Source organism: Misgurnus anguillicaudatus, chromosome 6 (assembly GCF_027580225.2).
Source record: "Misgurnus anguillicaudatus chromosome 6, ASM2758022v2, whole genome shotgun sequence".
Lineage (NCBI taxonomy): Eukaryota > Metazoa > Chordata > Actinopteri > Cypriniformes > Cobitidae > Misgurnus > Misgurnus anguillicaudatus.
The window spans coordinates 13,411,451-13,420,354 of NC_073342.2; the positions used below are offsets into that span (position 1 = coordinate 13,411,451).

General features: G+C 37.8%; 1 long non-coding RNA gene across 1 annotated transcript; it reads left to right on the forward strand.

The window, feature by feature from the left end:
* The first annotated feature begins 455 nt into the window (after positions 1-455).
* LOC141364307 (uncharacterized) lies at positions 456-7,812 on the forward strand. The gene is made up of 5 exons (XR_012370020.1): positions 456-2,567; positions 2,929-3,017; positions 4,940-5,014; positions 6,679-6,787; positions 7,410-7,812. It is a non-coding gene; the product is annotated as an uncharacterized lncRNA (long non-coding RNA).
* Positions 7,813-8,904: the final 1,092 nt, after the last annotated feature.

The following is an 8,904-nucleotide window of genomic DNA, read 5'->3' on the forward strand; positions in this document are numbered from 1 at the left end:
GGGATGGATTAACTGTCACAACCATCTGTACCAGACTTGCAAACTTTGATTATGATTGTAATGCAAGGTTTGTACTGCAGCCTCATGAAGTAAAAACACATTTTTGGATCGAAAGTCGAAAGTATTCACAACAGTGCAAGACAGCTGCGGGTTTGAATTGGATGTGATTACTGAAAGTTTACCCATAGAAAAGGCTTTTCAACCCCAGAACCTTAAGCCTGATCATATCATTTTAGGTCCCTGTTCGAGCCCCGGCTGGGTCAGGATATCTTTCTGTGTATAGATTAACTAGATTAATCGGTTCTCACCATGAATATAGCTATAGATGCTGGAATGGCATAAAGAAATAAATCAATCATATCACTTTACGATAAGGTTGTATTTGAAGAGTTTATTTGAAAAAATGTTACCACCAAAATCAGTATTGTTTGAGGTAAGTATTAAAAAGTAAATTCTTAATTTTACGCAAAATCCAATATCAGCCATGCTATTCTGTCCTATTTTTTCCCCTTTTTCCCAAAACACAATAAACGCCACTTCTCCTTCTCTGCAGAATGCAATAAATCCGCTCAACAAATCACAGCGCACCATTCCACGCATTGTAAACAATAATGGTGGCGCGTTGAATACACATAATCCTAGTTTTCCTCATCTACTTTGTACTTTGTAATCAACAAACAAAAACAAAATAATACCTTTGTTGGAACGTATAGACCTGTGGTGGTTTTCTGTAGCGGGGAAGAAACGTAAACCACTCGGGAGACGGATTTTGCCGAGGCAAAATGTTCACAACTGGCCACATCGAGAGCAGACTCTGATGACTTGACCACAGCGGGAATCGACTCCGAAGACTCGTCCATCACGAGAACCGACGAGGATTCAATCATCCCGGGAACCGACTCAAACCATCTCGTGGAAACAGACTCATACACGGCAGCGATCATCCAGGGGAATAAATCGAGCATGATGGTGGCCGTCCCAAGAACCGAATCGAGCATGGCAGTGGTCATCCCAGGAACCAACCCAGAAGATTTGACCATCAGGGAACCAACTCAACAGATTCGACCCTTACAGGGACAGGCTCATAGTTTGCGACAACCACCCCGGGGAATGAATCGAGTGTGGCGTAGGCCAACTTGAGCCAAGCCTGGAGTTCCGAGCGTTCCCTCTCGGTTAGCTCCAATGCGCATCAGGACTTCGCAGCTTGCAGATCTCCATGTCCACTACTCCCCCTCAAAAAATTATTAGGGGAAGCTCCTCAAACTCGCTGCGTCCTTTAATGGCTAGATTATTCTGTCACGACGGGTAACAGGAATCAGGACGCAAGTGCAAAGTTCACAATGAATAATAAACATTTATTAACAAAACATGAAACATAACAAGAGAAGCAAACGGGCAGGTAAGTAAAACAGGAACACTCAATACGATGCACAGGTACAGACATGGAATTAGCGACAATGATCCGGGTAGTGAGTATAACACAGACAAGGGTATAAATAGACATAGGCTAAAGGACATCAGGTGTAACAAGACAAGCAATCAATTAAACCCTGGTTTATAAGTCATTGATCTTGTGGTCAAAGCCTGCAAGTCATACCAAAAGGGTACAGTTGGATTAAGGTCTGGGCTTTATGCATACTAGTCAAGTCCGTCCACACTAGACTGAATCAATAATTTCTTGCTTTGTGCAAGTTGTCATGAAGTGTTATGCATTTCACCACAGTCCTATTCTGGTTGCTTGAAAAGTTCAACACGAAACCACAGGAGTCATTTTAATCCCAAGTGCTACATACTGAAGCCCTCAAAAGTCATTTCCATCCATAACTTCAGTCAGCCCCGCTGGACCGGGTGTAACTATCATTGCTCAGAGCCAGATTTGATCCGGAAAGCTTGGAACTGGATGTCCTGCGTACTAATCAGTGGCTACAGTAAAAGTGTGGGCCTGTGATGATTTGTTTTCAGAAAAAGGAAAGAATGTCCACCAAATCATCCAACCCGAGATGACAGACTATCCTCACTCCATTTCTCCATTAGAGAAAGAGAGAAAGGCCGAATGCTTTTTCATCATTGTGCCATTACTGCATGCGCACATCTTTTCTCTCAGCAGTGGTTAATCATAAAAAGTTGAAGAAAATCTGTGCGGCACACTTTGGGATTTTAGAACCCAAGTTTCTCAAAGCAGGAGCCTCTCTATACTAGTTATAAATCAGAGAAGACTTTTGACGTTGATCTTCTTCTTATTAAAGTTACATATTTTCATATGCGATACAATAATCCTCAATATTTGCAGTAATCACAGTTGTGAGGGATGGGTGCACTGTAACAAATTTCTGTAGTTTTCACAGCATTATTACTGTAAAATGAGCAAATGCTTACTGTAGAACTTGTATACAGCATGTTGCTGTAGATCTGCAAAGCATCATGGTCTTTTTTCAACAACGGGTAAATTCTACAGTAAAAATATTTTTCCTGTGAATCACAATACAGCAATTTCTAAAGGATTTTTTTCTTCAGCCAAGGAAAGCTACGAGATTCCACACTTTCATCTGAATTTTTACTTCAGAAAGGTAAATTTGCTAATTTAATTCCAAAGTTTACTCTTGTAAAGTCTGTTTGTTCAACTTTAAGAGTGCACTGAGAGAGAATGAGCAGCACACTTCACAGTCTTGTGTGTGCATTTTGTAATTTTATTACCACAAATATATAATTCTGCATGATTTCGATATATTTTCTAGTTTGGCAACATTTTATAACGTCATTAGTTTAGAGAAGGATAATAATTTAATAATAATAGTAATTGGCCGTGTCTCAATGCTTGTTTCAGAATATTAACAATTATAAAGTTGACTGTTATTCTTAGTTAATAGTAAATTGTTTAATATGCTTATGACTTGCGAATCTAATGGTCAGTTATCTTAAATAAACCAGGGTTGATGACGTATGCGAGTGCGACCTCCGCAGGCTGAAACCAGTCTCTCGACTCGAGCTGAAAGAAAACGCAGCTGAGGAGATATGAGGTAAGACTTATCCAGTCTTTAATTTAATTATAGCGTTAGCATTGTGAACCAAAATTAATTTAAAAGTGTGTATTTTTGTATTTATTGGCGCGATATTCGTTTAAATCTCACGTTTTGTTCTCTTGCTCGCTTACGTTGCTGCCTGAGGAAACGGAGCGGGCCGATTCGAAAGAAAGCATAACACACATTTTTCATAATTTCACGATTTTTTTTACCGTTTCTTGGTCACAAAGTGTAGTTTTAGGACTAGTTCAGTCGAGAATGTATATGTATTATATTTAAATCTGCAGTCGATTGGTAAAGATAGCGCCTGTTTGAACGTTTGCTTAGTGAGATTCGGTACGAATGAGAACCAAAGCATGAGCGGACATCAGTGTTCACTCGCCCCGCTGACCACCGCCCTCTCTGGGCTACATTTCTGACAGATATTCCCTGGCTCTCATGTTGGCCTTGTTTGTTTTTGATGGTCAAAATGAGATCAAATCAGCAGTATTTGGTGTCATAATGAAACTATTAATCGTTTTCTTATTCATATTTAGTGTCTTTTGTGGTTGTTATTGTTTTGGCGCGAGGTGAAAGTTAATAAAACTATAATTTTACAATGTTACTATGCTTTCCCATTTATTCTTAACGCGATACGAGCATTCGATTATTATTATTACACCTTGTTCTTGTCAGTACTATATAAAACGGTTATTTATCAGTGTCAGAGAGATGTTTTTGCATGCTGCTTTTAAATATATCAGTGGCAATATCTCATAACATGTTTTAATAGTCAGGTCACGATAAAGTAAATGATCAATGTCCACATTTAAAAGCTGCGGTGCTTACCTGCAGTTCCACGGTGTTTTCGCGTTGTGATAAGAGATATTGCTTCAGAAAAAAATAGTTTACATTCCTCTTTCCAAGTGTTAATCGTCCACACGATGTGACAAGACATAACTCCCATTAAAGGTGCGGTGTGTAATTTTTAGAAGGATCTCTTGACAGAAATGCAAAATAATATACAAAACTATATGATCAGGGGTGTATAAAGACCTTTCATAATGAACCGTTATGTGTTTATTAACTTAGAACGAGACTTTTTATCTACATACACTGAGGGTCCCATTACATGGAAGTCGCTGATCTTTGACGGAATAGTCGCTTCCGATTGGGATTCACAGACTGATTTACGAGCTATAGGCTTGTCGCGATAGTCTGTGAAACGGTGATTACTGGTGCTTCAGCCTCTCACCGGTTAGATAACTTGCCCACCGTGACACCGTCTTTCAACATCGTTTTGATATTTTTCTTGTAATTAAATCATTTAGTTTCGGTAGAGAGACTGAATGGTCTTACTCGTTTTTGTCATAATATTTATTGGGCCGGGCGTATGCAAGCGCTGCATTTAAACAGTTGCGTGATTCAAAAGTGAAAGTAAAATGCGCACGTCTGCATGAGCATTTATAAGCCCCTCCCACACGGTGATATCGGTATCATCGGATTTGTCACGTGCTGATTAACCGGTGGGAAAATTCTGTCACCGCAGCAACCCTAACGAGCTAGTGAACTAATGAGACGGCGCGTCTGTGTTTGTCCGTGTTTGCGTGCAGTTTTTCCATTCAGAGATGAGGCTGTTTAAAGGACCTCCATTCACTAGGTGGCGGAATGATACGAAAGGTGAAGCGGTTACTGTGCCGTTATCAGTAGAATATCGCATAGCTCTTAGCCAATCAGATTTGAGAACCAGAAGGAACTGTTGTATAAATTAATATATCAAACATGTTAAAGTGCACTGAAACCATGCAACAGGAAAAAGCTGTTTTTCTCTTGGTTGATGCAAGTTATTTTTGTACAGTATTGACACACTTTTACTCTTATGAATATTGTACTTGTGATTTCTAAAAGTTATTTTTTTGTTTGTTTATTTTGTGTTACAGGAAACTTCCACCTACAGTAAGCAGATGCTGAGGCCCAGATTTCCATGCTAAGCACTCCAAGGCTCATCATGCTCGGTATGATCCCAGCACTCAACATTAGGGATGCTCATATCAGTTAATTTTCCCGACCGACAACCGTAGCTTCTAAACCGAACATTAACCGTTAACTGATAAGATTTTAATATGAAATTGTCATTGAGTAAAAATAAAGTTGACGGTTGTCTGTGAACTAGTAAAAACAAAACATTTAATTTGAACGTGCAAACAGCAGCGACAGATCAACAACAGAACCAGGATTCATACATTATCAGATATTCACGCAACATTACCTTATTAAAAAGCACGCGATTGGTCCAGTGGATTAATATCCAAAAAGGGCAGATTGTCTCCGTTTCATCTACCACAGTGGTCATTTCTAAAGCAGGACGCTTTTCAGAAAGTTTTGGTTTTGCGTCGTCTTTCTCCGTTTGTCCAAAAAGAGCTAGATGTTTATGGTTAGGGTCAGAGGCCATCAGCGAACGTCTGTCCGGATGTGCGCAAGACGGACGCGTCATCTTGCGCGGACACGCGCGCGTCTCCGTTCAGCTTCCAAACACGCATACAAATGATTTCTCATACAAATGATTACTTTATCAGACCGTCAGGGCAGCAATCATTTGTGTCATTTACAGGACATTCACAAATTAAACATTCGGACGGGATTAGTTTTACAGGGGTAGATGGCGTAATGTAATTTTACCACAGGACGTCTGTTATATTAATGGTCAATTCGGACGGGATTAGAAATCTCAGTAAAACATTCAGAAGTGGGAGGGATAACTCGATTGCGCACCTCACGTCTTCACGTGCACATACCTTGCTTTCTGATATCAGATGTGCAAACAACATGACACAGACGAGGGAAAACGCGAAACACTGTGTTTAATTTCAGTTTTATAAACAGTTCCGTGCCTCTGAAAAGTAAATTTGACTTCTTTTTTTTTTTTTAAGTTTGTGTCGTGTTATTCAGGAACTGACTTGTAACTGACTTGTTTTTCCGCTTAGAACGCAAGTAAATGCTTCTTTAAGCGCTTTTATATTTAAAAGAAACCCGCAAATTAAAAGGAAATGACGCGATTTACGTGGATATTTACAGCTGGTCTATTCGCACAGGATTAGTTTTACCTGAGGTAATTTCTCCGGACCTTTTTACAGAAGGTAAAAGTCGCCGTAATCTTTACTGACATTGTCCGTTATGATTACTGACATGGAACATTCGGACTGGACTAAAATCACTGAGAAGCTCAGATAAAAATTGCTTTACCCCACCTTCCTATGTAAAACTAATCCCGTCCGAATAGTACTTAGAAAAATGACGAAATGTCTGTCGGCTCATGAGGACACGCACCATGTATTAACAAATATTTTTTTATTTTAACTGATAATGTTAATCGATCATAAATTCTTACCTTCGGTTAACGGTTAAACGGTCAATGTGAGCCTCCCTACTCAACATAATAGATGCCAATTTTAGGGGTTACTTCATCTATAAAGCGTATTTGTATCAAGTCACTGTGTGAACAAAGTTTTATGTCATCTTGCATGTATATTCCAAAATTCTCTAGTGGTTATTGATCTAATAGGAAAGAAAGAGGTAGTTATGTAGGGCTAGTGTTTTCAATTAATTTTGCTTATGTAAAATAGTAAACCATATCAGATTGAATACTGTGCAATGTCAACTTTTATTTAATATTTTTTAGGAGAGTCCAATCTGAGGGCAAAAAAAGACGGTTGTGATTTCACTTCTGCTCTAGCCTTTTTGCGTCATACTATGTATGAGGCAGCCACTACATTGGGATTTATCCAGAGGTAAGCACTTATTTGTTTTTTTATATAGTTTTGACTAAGAATGGGAACAAATATTTGAGTACTCATTCTTTAACCAACTACCCGATTAGTAAAATACTTCTTAAAGTGTTTTTTTTTTTTTTAAATGAACTGTTGTCCTATTGTTAAATATCAAACATTTAATTTAACTCACCCTGCAAAAGGTAGAAAAGCAGCACAGCTAGTCTAATACAGTGGCAGCCGGTGACTTCTTTTTTCGAGGGCGTTTGTCACAACATGTATGTAGCCCATCATGTGTGTGGTTCGTCATTTCAAAATATGTGTTTGGTGCGTCGAGTGAAACAATACTTTTCCATTCACAAATTAACAAATATTTACCATAAATTTCACTGTTGTATCACTAACTGTAAACATGGTATTGTGGCAGAAATTTGGGATATTCATGTATAATTTTATAATAGTAATAATGTAGACAGTTATTAAATATTAAATATTAGATTTTACTCCACAAACCACCAACAGAGCATATAAAAAATAAAAATTGTTTATTTAAAAGTAAAACACTGCGAAGTAAACTTTTATGTATATGTCATCAACCCATCTGTCTTGTTTTTACATTAATAGTCAATTTCTTTCATTACAGGGTAGAGTCCAGCCCATTAAGTCAACTAGTTCATTTCCAGATTTAAAAGAATAATATTTCTGAAAAAAAGGTCTTGGAGAAAAACAATATTCAGGTTTGAAATCCTGCTGTAAATGTAAATCATTTAACTTTTATGCATTTGTAATTTACCAGAAACTTTTTAATAAATATTGATTGTTTTGTGTGTTCAGAAAAAAAGTGTTTTTGTATGTTCAGAAAAGTGTTGAAATTAAATGAAACATTCACAGAAAAATGTTAACATATTTAAAAAAATGTATATGTTCAGAAAAGTTTTGAGATGTTCACAGAAAAAATGTAACACAAAAAATGTATGCTATGCTATTTTTAATTTATGAATTTTTGTAATTTAAAGTGATAAAATAAATGGCATTTTTGTGACAAACAGTGTCTTCATTTTACAGTACACAAAATAAATGCAGTAATCCCTATTACAGTAGTAGTTATGAAATACAGTACTGTGATTATTACTTTAAAAGAGTTTACAGTAATTTTAATTTTACTGCAATTACATTTACAGTAAGAATACTGTGAAATGAAATACAGCAACTTACTAGCTAATTGCTGCCAGCAAGTTACTGTATTGTTCACAGGATTTTTTTACAGTGTGCATTTACTGTATCTTTGGACGGTTTACTGGGTGCTTAAACTAATAGTCTTTTTCAGAGAAAACAGAAATGTTTCTGTAATATACTCAAGGTTATAGTTTGTGTAGGTCACAGTGGAGATTCTCACAAATGGATCTGGTATTGGTGTCAGGCTTGTATCAGAATAATCATCAAGGACTTTACTTAGCTTCTACTCATTTCCCCATGGATGTAGTGAGCTGAAGATCAACTCTCTCCATCTTTCCGGAGATTCAGCTCAGCCTGGTCCATCTGTGTGATAAGCTGCCAGATCTGCCATTGGTCGATCACAGTTTTTTCAGATTGGGAACTGCAGAGACCGGGGGTGGAATTTGGGACGCAACCTTTGTATTACTGACCGAATACACTTGGCTTTGCTCGGACAGTGGAATGGTCTGTTATTTGGCAAAACCACCGAATAATTTCGAAGTGTGTTTAACACAAACAGACTGTTCCCACTTGACATTTAAATGTCATAGTGCTGCAGTATTAGATGGTCATATATGGTCACCAGGCCTCATTTGTGTAGGTCTGGAGACTCTAATAAATTGCTTATTCTTGGTAGTACATCTTATATACAGTAAGATACACAAGCAAATACAAATAGAGAATAAAGCAAGGTATTATTATGCTATTGAAAGCCCTTGATGTTTAACACTGCAGTTGGCAGCATTAAGGCGAAATCTGCAGAGCGTTTTATTTCGAACCATCATTGGATCTGAGCAGTTAGAGCTGAGAGATAACAACCTTTGGCAGTAAAAAACCTCTGGGATAGTGACTGTTGGCTTTGCTTACTGTAGGAATGGCCTGGCTGGGTAAAAGGTTCGAGCTGAAAGAGTTATAATGACTCA